Raw genomic sequence first — 17,553 nt, 5'->3', positions numbered from 1 at the left:
ATTGTTCTTACATTAAAAAGGGATATTCTTCTTGTCTTTTCTTTAAATTAAATCAAGCTACTTATAATCACTGGGGCTAATGAAGTGGTGTTTTTTTTTTTCTTTTCTTTAACAAGAATAAACCCTGTTATAAATGGCTCAGTAATAGAAAGAATTTTATTAGGAGCTACAATTAATGTAGGGTCTTTAGAAGTTACCCAGCTAAGCCAAAGCCCATATTAACAGGCAGAAATACGGACATACCGACACATACTTTGCAAGAGGCTGTGTATCCTGCTGCTGGTAAAGAAAATTCACTAAGAGCCTAGAAAAAAACTGAATATAAAACTGACCTATTTGTGGTATTTTAAATCAAAAACATTTTCTAGCACTGAAATGTTTCTAGGGGTGTCTGGGTGGCTCAGTGGGTTAAGCCTCTGCCTTCAGTTCAGGTCATGATCCCAGGGTCCTGGGATGGAGCCCCACACTGGGCTCTCTGCTCAGCAGGGAGCCTGATTCCTCCTCTCTCTCTCTCTGCCTACTTCTCCACCTACTTATGATCTTTGTCTGTCACATAAATAAATAAAATATTTGAAATGTTTCTAATCATTACGATAATTTTTCATATCAGATTTGGGGTAAAGAGCTACAGTTACTGGTCTCACATCTCATTATTGTAGCCTTGACTGGGTTTTTTATTTTTTATTTTTTTTTTAGCTTTTCAAGCAATATGGAAATAAAATAATTTACTTATTTTTTTTTAAAGATTTTATTTATTTATTTGACAGAGATCACAAGTAGGCAGAGAGGCAGACAGAGAGAGAGGAAAGGAAGCAGGCTCCCTGCTGAGCGGAGAGCCGGACTCCGGACTCAATCCCAAGACCCTGGGATCATGACCTGAGCTGAAGGCAGAGGCTTTAACCCACTGAGCCACCCAGGCGCCCCTAAAATAATTTACTTATTTATTACACTGTAACGTACCTACTTATGAGAAGACTTACTGCATCTAATATGCCTCACTCAGAAACTAAACATCAGAAACACACAGTTCTTGGGACAAGCCACACACCCTCTTTACTTCCTGCATTTCCCTGTCCTACATAGATTATAGTGTGACACACTGTTTGCATGGGTGTGGGTGTATAGGTGTGTGGGTGTATGTCTGTATTATTATTTTTCTATTTTTTCTACTAAAACATTAATTTTTTTATTGATTCTATTAAATCTATTAAATCATTAAAATCTAGATAGAAGAAATGGTTTTTTCCTATTATCAGTCCCAAAACAATAGCAAACTACTTTTCTTGAGTTAAACTCATGAGATACAAAAATTTCATATTCTTTAGGTACTCTACACATTCAGAGAAACTTCTCTAGTAACAAACTATAGAAATGATCCCTGAAAGTATAGTCTTAAAATTTCATATTCTTTAATTCTAATATTCTTTGATTCTAAGTTTCCCAACTTTGGAGGCTCTCAGGCTAGTTAACCCAGTGACAGTGATAGCCTTGCTTTCCTGTTAACTTTAGTAATTAAGAATTTTGACCCTATGCATATACCTCTTCTATGAATTCATGTAAATAATTTTTTACATCACTGTCACTTCTCTGTTTATTTCATTAACATTTTTAGCAGTAAGAGTCACATTTTATTTCCAGGTTATCCACCTAAAAATCTATTAAGTCTTTGGTAACAGATGCTAATTTAATATTCTGATTTGTTTCAGAAGAGATTTGACTTCATGTGCCTATAACCAAGCAAAGTAAATTTATAATTATAATAATACTTTACCAGCTGCATTTCACTAAATAGACTCCACTGGTTTAAATTTTGTAACATTGAGAGGTTTACTTTTTTAAATCATATTGTGGAGGATTGCATTTTCTGAAAAAGACAGTCACACCATTTCTGGTCCTACACGCTCTTTTAGAACCTTGCTACCTTTTCCATGAGGGGAGACTGTTTTCTGTCCTCTTGAAACTGGGTGGGCTTTGCGCACAGCTGTGATAAGCAGAACGTGTCAGAGTGATGCTAGGCGACTTCTGAGGCTAGCTCTTATAGGCAAAAAGACTTCTGTCTTGCTCTCTCAGGTCACCTGCCCTGGGAACCCAGCCACTATGTCTGGAGGACAAGCAGGCCACACAGAAGCCACATGTAGGTTCTCTAGCTAAAAGCCTCAGCCAAGAGTCTGCATCCGCTGCCACATGTCGTAAGAGAGCTCGGAGATGATTCCCGCCTCCAGCAAGCCAGTCTTTGAGCTGAGGACCAAGCCATGATGGAGCAGAGATAAGCAGTCTCTCCTGTGACTGGTCCAAATTCCTGATCCATTAAATGTGTGAGCATAATCTAAGAGATTGCTTTTGGGTACCATGTTTGTTACAGAGACCCGGCTAACCAGAACACATGTGCACTTAGACTTGAGGATGCACACAAGGTCTATTTGACGCTTACGGGGAACATTCACCAACATCTTATAGCACTGCTTTTCTCTTGGCTTTTTAAACAATTTCTTACTTTCTCCACTGACCAGTTTTTTCTCCACTTGGTAAACTCTACTATAGTCTACCCTTGCAGAGCTGGCCATGGCCAATGAAAGTTTGTCAAAGTTTTCCTAGGAGGGCTCAGGAACCGCTGATGGGTAAACTGATGGGTGCAAAGAATTGCTCTCCACGTGGCACCGGCAACTAATTGAATTCCAGGCCAACCAGAGTACGCTCAACCCTGTACGGCCGATGTGGGCTAGTATTTTCCTGCGCTTGGGTGTGAGGTGACGCCTGCAGGGACAGGGACAGGGGAGAGCTCCAGACTGCTCTCTCAGCCACAAAGGCAACCAGAACCTGAAGCTGAATGACCAACCTGTTTCCTGAGAAAGAGCCCAGATCTTGTACAGGTGCTTCTGAGCCTGCAAAGTGTGGTGTCATTCCACAAATATTCACCAAGCATCCACCGTGTTCTTGTCGAGCAGGGACTTCTGGGTAGGGAAATGGCCATGAAGACACAGTTCCCTTCAGCACAGGTGGGCCTCTCTCCTGCACCAAGTCACCACTGATTGTTGTCAGGCCTGTCACCGCCCAGGCCTCTCCCACTCCAGTTTCGATTTAAATACTCTTAACTCTTCCTCGGTGGTCCTTGAAGACTAGACAGCGCTCCACCAGCCTGAGAATCACGGGGGTCCTTGTTGATACTGCGGACCTCTGGGCCGCTCCAGACTCACTGAATCAGAATCACTCCTGGGCCACGGGGGTACAGCTCAGTGGTAGAGCATTTGACTGCAGAATCACTACTGATAGGCCCCGGGCTTGGTATTTTTATAAACGCTCCGGCTGATTGTTCTGCATCTATCTAGACTCCCCTGACTCGAGTCTCTGCCGCCTGGTTCATACGACTCTCTAACACTAGATTAATTTTTCAGAGCATAACTCTGATAACATCATTCCCTTGCCACCTTAAAATGGGTTACCACTGCCTAGCAGGGTTCTTTTTCCAGATCCCAGGACTCAAAACTTTTTCCAGCCTGGCCTCAACCTACTTTCTAGTCCTGTCACCAATAACCCACATAGAGAGTTCTCTTGCGCTGCAGCTTGCTTCGAGCAAACGGCAGCCGCTGCACACTTCATCAACTCAGCCCGGGCTCCTCTCTCCAGCTGCCTCTGCCCCATCTTTATGCGGGCTGGCCCTGCCACCTTGGTCACCTCCAGCTCTCCTATGGCTTCTGGTAAAAATCCTCCTCCTCCTTCGCACCTAGTACAAAAGCAAGTTCTCCCAAGATACCATCACATCTGGAAGTTCTTTTTTCCTCCTCTTAAAATCAGTCGCACCTTGTTTTAAACACTTCTGAAGTAGTTCTCCTGCTATGTAGAGCAGCACCAAGTAGTACATCCTTCCTTGTAGTAATAATGTCAATTCTGTTCCCCTTTCATGCCCTAAAAGTGCTTAAGGATGTGTGTGTGTGTGTCACATGTACACACAGAGTTAACTTTAAAAAGAAAGAGCAAATGTATAATTTATGGCGGCAGTCCTGGACAGCTACAAACATGAAGTAATCTCAGCAGGAAATTCAGAGACAAATCATGTTGTATCACCTTGTGATAACTTATTCTACTAATGTCTAGTTTCAAAGGGCTTTTGAAATGTAAATGGCTATCTCGATTCACAAATGATATAGCACAAAATATAATTTAGGGTTGCACTCACTCTAATAAGACACCAGCTTTTATTTATTAATTTCTAGAAAATATACTTCTATTTTTGGCAAAATAAATAAATCAGTATTTATTTATAGCCTCCAACACAGAGTGTGTACTTTCCTTTAAGCACAATTGTGTTACACGAGTTTCTTGCACTCAGTCAGTACTTTAAATTGTTTTTTATCAAATTATTTTATGAAGCATTTGTTTGTTTATAAATATGGATAAAATCGTGGAGTGCTCTTACAACTAAATAAATGTTTTTATTAGAGAGCTTCTGAATTACTACAAATATTACAGGTCAGAAAAAGCTTATCAGAGCGACTCTCTGGTAATATATTAGCCAAACGAAAAGTTATTTTTTACTAAAGGGAATACATGAAAATATGCTATTAATTATCTTTACTCAGATTCTAAATAATGACCGCCATTAAAGACAGCTGCAAGCTGGGACTTCTGGAACACACTGGCCTCAAAGGTCCCATCCTCAAATCACGGAATCTCAGAGGGAAGGGGCTTGCAGTGCTAACACCATCAACATTCTCTTTCTCACACCTCCAGCCCATAGTTTTACATTTTGCGTGACATCTCTGTCACTAGCTTACCGGCTTTGAGGGGGTTACCTCACTGCTATAAGTCTCCATGTCCTCATTTCTAAAATAGGGATCATGATAATGTCTGCCAGCTACCAAAGGATATTGTGAGATTTACAGAAGATAATAAGAAATCTATAAATGTTATCTATTACACAATCTCAATGTGTGGTCTTAAAGTCTTTGTCAAAAAAAAAAAAAAAAAAAAAGAAAAGAAAGAAAGAAAAGGAGAAACAGGGAAGCTCGTACCTCCAGAAGCTGGGAAATGGGCTGGATGTGTTTTTATAGGTTTCAGAAGCTCTTCGACATCAAACCCCTGCTGCCTGCCTCGGCCCCATGAAAATTCCCAATGACTAAGTAAAGCCTTTCAGTCCATAATTTGTGGTTCATGCCCTCCTTAAAGAGAATGATGGTTACAGAAATCTGCACGCCTCTTGGAGAACACTTTGCCTTATTTGCCATTTGTTCTCCTGCATGACTGAACTTATTAGGTGTTTTCCTGAGAGAGCAGATGTGGGTGATGCATGAGCCCTGAGGCGGAGCAGAAAGAAACAGGTATGGATTGGAGGTAGTAAGTTGTCAAAAACACATTTCCACGACTCAAAATTGCCTCAAAAACAGACATTCCACACAATGAAGGAGAAAAAAAGAAAACATACTCCCTGCTTGGGGGGCGGGGGATAGGAGTGAGGAAAAAATACACATACTATCTTATCTTTTTCAATAATTAATTCTAAAACAAGGCAAATGAAAGTCAAGAATTTGCCACCTGAACACTCGATAACGTACTAGGTTGAACCACATGAAATTTGTAGGTCAAAAGCCATCACATGAAGGCAATCTCACAGAATGACATACTTAGCTTGTGTTAGCCCAGTCACAAGAAAATCTTTTTTTTTTCTTTTTTAATTTAACTTTGTTTTTTCAGTGTTCTAAGATTCATTGTGTATGCACCACATCCAGTGCTCCATGCAATCGGTGACCTCCTTAGTACCGGCCGCCAGGCTCACCCAACCCCCAACCCTGAACATCTTAACTTTAAGCCTAGAATCATACTTAGGGAGGGGAGGCGCATGCACTGAGAGACAGGTGGGTGTTAAGACCAACTGAGGGAAGAGCAGGCTCTAGACTCCCACCTCAATTCTTGTCTAATTTGCTCCAGGATCAGAGGAAGATGCAGAACACCGTACCATCTGGATAAATGTCTCCTCTCTTTCTTCCAATCACGGACTGTTCGATGGATACAGCTGAATTTACTCACATCAATATAATGAAACTGGCATCATTTACTGAACACATTGCTTATGGGTTCTGGGCACTGGATGTGGATAAACATTTAATCCTCACAACAAATCAGGAAGTCTATCTTTTTCATAGCCCCCTGTCATGTATGTCCAAACAAAGGTAGAGAGAGGATAAGCAACTCCTCCAAAGTTGTGCAATTAAGTAGCAAAGGAGAGAGTCATAATCCAGCAGGGTGGCCACAGAGCCTGTATTCTTAATCCCACCCCCCATAATACTGGGGAGACAGAGAAGGCAGGAGGAAAAGTATGGAAGCATGGCTTGCAAATTCTGAGGAAATACAGAACTTCTGAAACAAAATAATGATGATATATTAGTATATTTGATCCATGTTACTTATTTTATTTTCCTATTAAGCTTCTCTCACTCACTAAAATTGATATAAAGTGCCCCTCTGCCTATTTTTCTCTATTTAGTTATTTTGTATCTAAAACTTATTTTCCTTGGGGGCACCTGGGTGGCTCAGTGGGTTAAGCCTCTGCCTTCTACTCAGGTCATGATCCCAGGGTCTTGGGGTCAGCCTGGCATCAGGCTCTCTGCTCAGCAGGGAGCCTACTTCTCCCTTTCCCTCTGCTGCTCTGCCTGCTTGTGCTCTCTTGCTCTGTCAAATAAATAAATAAAATATTTTAAAAAATTAAAAAAAAAAAATAAAACCTTTCTTGGGACTGGAGTAGAACACCCATAGTAGTTCCCCTCCTTACCCAAGGGAGATATGTTCCAAGACCCCTGGTGGATGACAGAAACTATATGTAACCAAACCTTGTGTTTTTTCTTATACACACATACATACAATAAAGTTTAATTTATAAATTAGGCTCCATAAGGGATTAATAATTAATAACAAAATAGAAGAATTATAACAATATACTGTAATAAAAATTATGTAATTGTGGTCTCTCTCACTCAAAATATCTTGTTGTACTATATTCACTCATCTGACGGTGTGAGATGAGAAAATGGCCTTCATGATGGGGTGAAGTGAAGTGAAGGACTGAGACACTGTGATCAAGCTTTCGGCTATTACTGAGCCTCTGACCATGGCAGGAGGTAGGTCATCTGCTCGAGACTATGGCTGACTATGGGTAACTGTAAAAAGCAAAATTGTGGAAAAGAGGAAACTACTGTATTTGTGTATTTTTGTCAACCAGTGGCATATTATTTATGATTCCCTCTCGTTCCTCCTGGGGTAAAAACAAAAATGTATAACTATATAAGAATTCATGAAAGCTTTTAAAAAGTAAACACATTAAACACATTAGGTTAGTATGGCTATAGGGCTCTGGCTAGCTAGACCATTTCCCACAACCAGTCAACCAAGTAAATAAACACTTTGTTTTAGCCCTATGTTGCAGAATGATTTTGTCTCAAACACTGGGTTAGCATTATCGATGTGTACGTAGCGAGGACAAGACTTTTAGATTGTAACCATGGAGTCACACCTTCAAGTAACTTTTATGGCACAAGCATATGATTTTGAAAAAGAAAGTTACTTGAGGTAGATAAAGAGTAGCTTGACTTATTCCACGACAAGCAAAAACTCAGCCTCTACCTCTGTACCAACTTAAAGGTCAAGAAGTCATCTAAAAATAACTACATCATAGTCACATTGGAATAAAAAAAGAACTTCACGTGCCAAAGAATTCCTACAATACTTCCTGTAAGCTTAGAAATTTTGAAAGACTTCTGCATAGGATCTGTGTGAGCAAAACCCAGGAGCAGCTTGGCTGTACGGAGTACCCAAGAAACAGTCAGGGGTTCATCTGTAAAACAGTCCAGGAAACTTGGAAATGTAACTTCAAAATGATGAAATACAGCTACCTCAGATAATATTCTACACACCATCACAGCAAATCACAGCACAGATAAATGTCTGCCAATAAACGTATTTTTGACAACGATGAACCAAGATAGGTCAGCCGTCAAGCCTTGAAAAGCGCAGTATGAACATGAAACCAAGACAGGATGCTACCATTTCACTCAGTCTCAAAATTAAAAGCAATATTTTTAGACAAATCAGGAATAGTAAGCAATGAAAAAAATGGATTATAGGCAGAAATATAGATTAAGATTAAGAAAACTGCACTTAGCATAGACTGTTTATAAAGCCTTCTTTTTTTTTTTTTTTTAAAGATTTTATTTATTTGACAGAGAGAGAGAGAGAGAGACAGCTGAGAGAGAACATAAGCAGGAGGAGTGGGAGAGGGAGAAGCAGGCTTCCCGCAGAACAGGGAGCCCAAGGTGGGGCTCGATCCCAGGACCCTGCGATCATGACCTGAGCCAAAGGCAGACGCTCAACAACTGAGCCACCCAGGCACCCTGGCATAGACTGTTTAAACACTCAGTAAGGATAAAAATCAGCCTGAAACAACAAAAACGTTCCAGATACTCTTAATAGATAGTTGTCTTTTGTGCAACTTTTCTCCAAAAAAACAGAAACTGAAAAAAGGTACATGGGAATGCCAACATAAGGAAGCACTGATCTGATTGCTTTCTCAGTGGAAAGTATAAATTTAAAATACCACAACCAGCTGCTGGGTAACATGCTTGATTTCACCACTAGAGGACAAGGCAGGCCCGGGTGTGCTAGAGTTTGTTTTACAGCACATATTAGAATATCCTGCCTGATTTACAAAACAAAACTGTAGTAGCACAGTAAAACTGTATACTGGCCACAGAATATATAATTTATATACAGAAGTATGATTTAAACAAAAACACCCTATTAAAAATGTCATGTAAAAAATGCACCTGGTGTTACAGAACAATATATAGAGAAAAACCATAAGGAAAAACAATTGCTTATACTATGCTACCCAGTGACTATAAAGCTATATCTTCCAGACCCTTTTTCTATGTGACTCTGTGATGGACTTTTATGCATTTATGTACAGGAAAGCATTATTACCTAAAGATTATGAACATAAGCTCTGAGGACAGACGGCTCGGCTTCCAATCCTGGCTCTGGTATTCAATAGCTCTGTGATCTTTGGCAAAATATGAAACTGTATGTGCCGGTATACTCATTGGCTAAACTGGGGACATAATAATACAAGTCATAATATTATTGTGAGGTTTAAATTAGATGATCCATGTAAACCACTTTCAATAGTGCCTGACACAGTGTTAATAAATACAGCAAGCAAGCGAGCGAGAAAGAAGAAAAATGAGACCACAGACAGGGTCATATTATATCTAACTTTTTCTACTTAATTTATCTTGATGTCAATAAATTCTAATAGCTTCTTGGTTATCCTTACATTTTTACTATATAGTGTTTAATATAATGAGGTAATATGACATATGATCACACACTCTTACATATACGGACGCTGCTTCTAGGATGAAGTATTTACAGACCCTTCCACATCGTCACATTACATTGCATATAAATCTTCACTTTTTAAAATAGATCCATAATATTTCACTATATGGATGCATTTTACTATTTGTGAAACTTAGGGTGTTTCTAGGTTTAAAATATAAATATATATGTGTGTGTGTATATATATGTGTGTGTGTATATATATTTTTTTATCAAAATGCTGCAATCAATAACTTTGTAATCTAGTTTTGCATACAAGTGCAAATAGATCCATAGGATAAAATCTACAAACAAAATAGTTGACTGAACATTTATATGTATCTTCACTTGGAGGAATGTCGCCTAAATGCAGATGACTTCTTATGTCCTTTGCCCATTTTCTACTGTTTGATTTTCTTTTTCTTACTGATTTGTAAAAATCTTTGTCCATTACATACGTAATGTAACATGTGCGACAGATGTTTTTCTCTAATTTTTCATTTGCTTTTTGTTTAGTTATACGTTTTGTATATTTCAGTGTATTTTTATATATATTTGTATATATACAAATCAATTCCTTTTTAATTCTGGGTTTTTGACATGCCAAGAAAGGATTTCTCCACTACCAGATTATAAAAGAGAAAAAATAATCTCTATAATTTCTTTTAAATCTGTGGTTTTGTGTTTTAAAATTTGCATTAAACTATGTAAAGTCACTAATAATCAAGTGGTGTTAGCCTACAAAAAGTCAACTTCAAACAAACATTTAATTCTTGGTCCAGCTGAACTTAGGTGAGGGAGAGGAGCGGGCAGGAGGGAGAGAGACAGAGAGGAAGAAGGGTAAAAGAGAGAGAGAATGTGTAATTATGCATGTGGAAGGATATGCAGCAATAAGCCAGTGGGTTCCCTCTGGGTTCCCATGGTCATTCACTTGTCTCCAAATGATTTAGTGAATATCCCTCTCCCACATCTATGGGCCTGTTTTGGATTGCATATTCTGCTGTAAGGATGGATCTGGTAAATCACTGTGGTGGTTAAATATATTCCAGTATCTGCTGGAATCAATGTTCTCTCCTAATTCTTCTGCAGATTTCTTTTTCTGTGTATTACATGATGCATATTTTTCTAATTCAACATAATCATTTTGGTTAATCCAAATTTTAAAAAATCTTGCTAATATCTTGATTGAGAGTGCTAAAATATTAGTTTAAGGAGATATGACATCTTTACAGCGAGTTTTCCTAAGAAAGCATATAGCTTCCAATTTAATCAAATCCTCTTTTGTATATTCCTCAAAAGTGTGTTCAAATTTTTCTTTATATAATTCTTCTGCATTTGAAATCTGCCACTTTACTAAATTCTCTTACTGTTTTTAGCAATTTTTCAAGTGATTCTTTTGTGTTCTCCAGTCATGCATTCATATTAATGTAACTAATAATTGTCATACCACTTCAAATCTTTATACTTTTTATCCTTGTCTGATTACATTGGCTGGTGTGCAACTATTAACTTCAGTGAAAATGTTTCTAAAACTTCTTAAGCCTGATGTTGGCTACAAAGATATTTTAATAGAACTAAATGTAAAGTTCATATAACTTAATTCGCATTTGGGTGACTATATGGTTTTTCTCCATTGAGTTACTATATTAAGAACATTCATGATATTGAATCATTCCCACATTAATGAAAGAAACCCCATTTGGTGGTGTATTATTATTCTAATAAATGCTACATTCTATCTATTCAAGATTAGAGAGACTAAACATACCTGTTTCTTTTTTCAGTCCTGATGATCTGATGTGCTTCAGTGAGGAAACCACATCTGTATAAACCTGTCTACAATGACTCATTAGAGCCTCAGTTGTGGAATCTTGGAAAAGGGTCGTTTCGGATCGTGATGCTTACTTTTAGAGAGACCTGTGCCCTTAATGTGGTGACCTCAGTCTCTCCAGGGGGATCTAAGCTAAAAGAGACCAGGGACGGACATTCACGCCAAGGGGACTGCTCCTCTCGGGCTGTCCCTCGTCCATGGAGGGTGCGGCTGCAGACTGGCCCCACTTGTCCCAAGGGCCTTGGCCTCCTGGGTGGGCCACTGGGGGTCCTCTGAGGCCGCGCTGTCACGGAGCTGTCGGCTGTGTCCGGGAAGGGCCCTCCCAACGCTGGGGTGGACCATGGTGCTGAGCTCTCTCTGCTTCTGTGCCAGCACCTTGGCCCTGCCATCCGTGGTGCCTCTGGAGCCTCCAGGTTGTCCCTCGGGCACCCAAGGCCGAGCAGTGGCATCCTTTCCAATTCCCAGCGACCCCTCGGGTCACCGCTTTCAGTGGCTGTCCAAGCAGCGGGGTGCCGTCAAAAAGGGAGCCATACCCGTCCCCCTTTCAGAGCTGGCGCCTCGTGGTCCCCACAGCACGGCAGGCACGGGGGCGTGGGAGCGCGGTGGCCGTCCAGCCAGCCAGGGGGAGCCTGGCGGTTTCCGAGGGGCGCCGCTTTACACAAACGCACAAGCTTTGGTTCCCTTGCACTTTTTTAAGGGAAATACGAGCTCCCAAGCAGCACCAGGGCCTGCGTAGGACGTGGATGAGCCCCGGGGGCCACAGAGCAGCGAGCAGCACCAGTGGCCTACGGTGGCCACGGGAAGCTCCCAGGATGTCCTGCACCGGGGCGCAGGCCATGGACCCCGTGCCCTGGGGGCGCCCAAGGGAAGTGAAAACAGAGGGTCCCCAGCTCTGCCTGAGCCTTGGAGAAGCGTGAACCCATTCTCAATGCCCTCCACTTGAGCTGATCCGAATGTCGGTATTATTTGTCAGAGATGTTGAGCGAAGTTAGACTATGACTGTTTTCACATTTACTAGAGTCTGTTTTTTTTTTTTTTTTCATCATTTTTCCTGTGGGTTTTTTTTTTTTTATTGTTTTTGATAATCTCAGGGAGACATATGAAACAAAAATAACCTTTCTCCCAATCTTTTACTATAGCTCCCACACCTTCACTCTAACGGCGTCTATTGTCCCACTGTATGGCTGTGGTTGGTTGTCTAACCAATCTCCTTACTTGTAGATACTTAGGTTGCCCCAAATTTTCACTGTGACAAATATCACTGAAAAGAAGAAAACTTTTCAAAAAGACCAGGACTGGAGAAAATCCAGTTCCACTGCACAAAATAATGAGTAGCAGAATAATGAAAACAGTGTGCTCCTTCGATGGGGTGGGGTGCTCAGGCAGAAAGGGGAACTTCATCGGTTTAGCAAGTTCCTCTTCTTTCCTACCTTCTGCTTGTTTTCTTTCCCACATCCTCTCTCATACAGAATCTCTTGTGGCAACACTGTTGGGGGAAATTAGAACACCTCTGTCACTCAACATGTAAGATGCTAAGATACTAAGGGTGTCATTAGTCATGTGTTTTAGGTCAGACTTGTCTGGAGGGAATTCATTTTATGACATGGAATTCAGCTAGCATAAATTATGATTAGGAAGATAGTACATCAACATACAGTCAGGTGGACACTCTGAATAAAAGAGGCAAGCTCCTATCTTAGGCTTGTCTACATTGTTTTGTTTAAGAATACTGATACCAGAATTTTACTGGCCACCTGTCTTAGACATAGAGGCCACAATATTTTTAAAAGTCTTCATATTTATCCTTTTCTGGAAGAACCTATAGACTTCAGCAGTGCAGCTGCCTCTCAAGACTTTTCAACACAGACCACCCGTCTACCTTATCAGATATAGATTCCCCAAATTAGACTGAGCACAAAGGCAGACAGTAGGAACTAAAATAAGATCAATGCTGACAACAAGAACCACAGAAACTTTAAAAAAAAAAATCCAATTTGAGGCTTTGTGCTAGGCAGTAAGGACAAATAAGCTTATTATATAATCTATGCCTAGGAGAGTCTCACACTGTCCTATATTAAATAGGTCATTTATGTACAGTTCACAATTCAGTGTATAAAATATCCTAAAATTGAAATGATCAGTGATTATGGTATCATATAGAAAGGCAAGAACTATTCATGTTCTTTTGCTGCGTTTGTTTTATGGTTTCATTCCCTGAATAGATACAAATTGGAGACCTCTGACCAGTGTTTGGCTTGGTTCTAAGACAAGCAAGGTCAAGGTTGAACTGGGAGAAGAAAAAACAATCCTCCCGGAAGGCTAAGATGACCCTACATTATGGATACTAATGACTGGGGAGGAGGGAGAAATGGGTTATATCAGACCTATCAAAGAAGCTCTTTGCTTGACTGATTTCACTCAGCATAATCTCTTCCAGTCCCATCCATGTTGCTACAAAAGTTGGGTATTCATCCTTTCTGATGGAGGCATAATACTCCATAGTGTATATGGACCACATCTTCCTTATCCATTCGTCCATTGAAGGGCATCTTGGTTCTTTCCACAGTTGGGCGACCGTGGCCATTGCTGCTATAAACATTAGGGTACAGATGGCCCTTCTTTTCACGACATTTGTATCTTTGGGGTAGATACCCAGGAGTGCAATTGCAGGGTCATAGGGAAGTTCTATTTTTAATTTCTTGAGGAATCCCCACACTGTTTTCCAAAGTGGCTGCACCAACTTGCATTCCCACCAACAGTGTAAGAGGCTTCCCCTTTCTCCACATCCCCTCCAACACATGTTGTTTCCCATCTTACTAATTTTGGCCATTCTAACTGGTGTAAGGTGGTATCTCAATGTGGTTTTAATTTGAATCTCCCTGGTGGCTAGTGATGATGAACATTTTTTCATGTGTCGGATAGCCATTTGTATGTCTTCATTGGAGAAGTGTCTGTTCATATCTTCTTCCCATTTTTTGATATGTTTGCCTGTTTCGTGTGTATTGAGTTTGAGGAGTTCATTATAGATCCTGGATATCAACCTTTTGTCTGTACTGTCATTTGCAAATATCTTCTCCCATTCCGTGGGTTGCCTCTTTGTTTTGTTTACTGTTTCCTTTGCTGTGCAGAAGCTTTTGATTTTGATGAAGTCCCAAAAGTTTATTTTCGCTTTTGTTTCCTTTGCCTTTGGAGACATATCTTGAAAGAAGTTGCTATGGCTGATATCGAAAGATTACTGCTTATGTTCTCCTCTAGGATTCTGAGAGGAGAAGGGAGTTGGGGGAAATTAGAAGGGGACGTGAACCATGAGAGACTATGGACTCTGAAAAACAATCTGAGGGGTTTGAAGTGGCGGGGGGGTGGGAGTTGGGGTACCAGGTGGTGGGTATTATAGAGGGCATGGATTGTATGGAGCACCGGGTGTGGTGAAAAAATAATGAATACTGTTATGCTGAAAATAAATAAATTAATTAAAAAATAAATAAACTTACAAAGGCAGATTTAAAAAAAAAAAGAAGCTCTTTTGGGGGTACGGGTGGCTCAGTGGGTTAAAGTTTCTGCCTCCTGCTCAGGTCATGATCCCAGCGTCCTGGAATCGTCCTGGGATCCAGCCCCACATTGGGCTCTCCGCTCAGCAGGGAGCCTCTTTCCCCTGTCTCTGCTTACTTGTGATCTCTGTCTGTCAAATAAATAAATAAAATCTTAAAAAAAAAAAAAAAAAGAAGAAGCTCTTTTAAACACACATGCCTTGTCTTCCTCCCCTTGCAGTTCAAGGGAGGAAAAGAGGAGACGTGCACACGTATTTCATAAAAGCTTCCTAGGTAACTCCCCGCCCCCCAATTCTGCATCCACAGAGGTCTGGGCGAACAACTGTCCTGGAAGGACTCACGCAGCTTGGTCCTTGGAAGGGCACCTAGAGCTAAAAGCACTTGCCTGAGACAGCCAGCTTACATAGGAGGAGAGATGCTCAGCTAGTAGACTGTGAAAGCAAAACTGGGAAAAGCCCGGAGTTTCCTTTTTTTTTTTTTTTTTTAAATTTTATTTATTTATCTACCCGAGAGAGAGAGAAAGAGAGAGAGAAAGAGTGGGGAGGAGCAGAGGAGCACAGGGAAATGCAGGAGCAGACTCTGAGCCAAGCAGAGAGCCCAGCACAGGGCTCCAGGCGGGGCTCAATCCCAGACCCTGAAATCATGACCTGAGCAGGAATCAAAAGTCAGTTGCTTAACCAAATCACCCAGGTGCCCGAAAAACCCAGAGTAGTTTTAAATGCTTATATTTCAATTTTTCCTTTTAAAAGAAATCATGAGCATTTATTAGACATTTGTAAGCATGGGCTTATTGAAGAAATATGTAATAAAGAAATATTCTTTTAATAGTTTTGGTTATGTAGTAAAGGCTACTAGTAATCCCATAAAGCCATTTCCTATTAGGAAATTTAACATGAATCTAGTTTTACTTTAATTTTTTTTTATTTTTTATGGGCTTTAAATAAAAAACCCATTAACTTGAAAAAATTTCATCCTCTTACCAGAAAATCAATCACAAAAATGAGTCTGGGTAATAAATGGATCTAAACAGATAGAGGTTCATGGCATAAATTACAATCTGAAAGATACAGAAATAGAACCGGATGGGGCTTTTCATCTAATTCTATAGTCAGCATTTTATCCATCAATTTATAACAATATTACTATTTGACAGCTTTGAGCCAAGCAAGAATCATGAGGGACTTCGAGGGAAGAGCAAAGGACCAGTATGACAACCTATTGTGAGCTTTTTAAACTAAATATGAATTATAATTATTCACTTAGAATATTAATTCAAAATGAAATAAAGGATTTAGCAAATCTTTGTTAAATCAATTATTTTTTCTTATATATAGTCTTTCATATTTCACCAATATATTTATTTGTTGGTTTCATTCTATAGTCTCAATATATAAAAATATACATCACTCAATAGGAGAATTAGAACTAACTTCCTCTAAAATCTCACTTATTTGTTATTACCAATGATTTTTTTAAATTGTGTTCACCTTATGGAATAATCCCCTGAAGATATAACAATGTCTCAACTTACAAAAAAAACTGTTAAAAGTAAGTGATGGGGCAAATCCATCAAATACAAATAGGTCATATTCCAAATAGGTTGTTACATGTTACATAGTGTCAAAAAGGCAAAAACAATTATTCTTAAAATAATTACAAGGGATGCCTGGGTGACACAGTTGGTTAAGCCACCAACTCTTGGGATCTCAGGTTGGTGAGATCAAGTCCTAGTCAGGCTCCATGCTCTGCATGGATTCTGCTTGGGATTCTCTCTCCCTCTCCCTCTGCCCCTCCTCCCCCTCCCCCCACCCCCACTCATGTTCTCTCTCTTTCTTAAATAAATAGATCTTTAAAAAAAAATCACAAATGTAATTTCTCTTAACTACCAAAATAAATCCCCCACACACACCAAAAAAATGAGCCTCCTATGTGTAGCAAAATTTTTACTTTTCTTTAAAAAAAAAAAAAAAAAAAAGTCCTGTATGTCTCTCTGTTGCCAGGTACAAAATAATAGTCATACTTTTGTCAATATGCTCCTGACTTTCCTCACTTTTCTCCCATTGATCTGTCCCATATGCATCCTTTCCTCCAGATGAATTAAATAACAAGCTGTCCTCTGATGTATCTTAGGGTTTCCTACCTCAACCCACTGTTTATGCTGTTGACTACATGTATAATACACGCCTGTGGACAGCCTTAGTCACTGATCCTTTAAAATTCATCTGACATTTAACTTTTTCGTGGAGAACGTCAAGATCATCCACTTGATCATGTCCTCCCAGTCACCATACAGTGGATATAGAGGCCAGAGAATTTATTAGTGCCTCTCTCCAGGATCACCCATCGTATTTCATTTTTGGTAATTATTTTTGTATTTATCTTTTCTACAGAAATACCAAGTTCTTAGGGGCTGGGATTGAGTTTTTCCCTCTTAGTTTCTCCTAAAGAGCCTTGAATATTACCAGACCAGAGAAGATACTCAATAGAAGAATATAATATAATGAAATATTTTACAAAATAAAACATCTGAAGAGTAGAGTACAATAAAAATCATGCTACAACGAAAAGTATAATATAATGCGATGTGTTAAGAAATGACACATCTTAAAGGACCACAGAGCAAGGAAAACAGCCAAGGTTCCAAGTCTGTGATCTGAGAACACAGACAAGTACCCAGGCCAGGCCTAAAAAACCCTCTGAGGTCAGACAGGTTTGGGGTTTAATGTCAAAGGGGCCATTTGCAAACAATGTGACTTTGGACTATTTATCTAGAGTTCTGGGGGCCTATATTTTCTCATTTACTAAATAAGG

General features: G+C 39.8%; 1 protein-coding gene and 1 pseudogene across 16 annotated transcripts in view; both read right to left on the bottom strand.

The window, feature by feature from the left end:
- SYNE1 (spectrin repeat containing nuclear envelope protein 1) overlaps window positions 1-17,553 on the bottom strand; it is a 464,420-nt gene that overhangs the window by 405,392 nt on the left and 41,475 nt on the right. The window lies entirely within an intron of this gene.
- Window positions 1,295-1,394, bottom strand: LOC123392157 (annotated as a pseudogene).

This window comes from Mustela putorius, unplaced genomic scaffold (assembly GCF_011764305.1).
Source record: "Mustela putorius furo isolate JIRA1106 unplaced genomic scaffold, ASM1176430v1.1 tig00000450_pilon_pilon_pilon, whole genome shotgun sequence".
NCBI lineage: Eukaryota > Metazoa > Chordata > Mammalia > Carnivora > Mustelidae > Mustela > Mustela putorius.
Note: the sequence above shows the minus strand (reverse complement) of the source record. Positions and strands in the feature narration are given on the sequence as shown.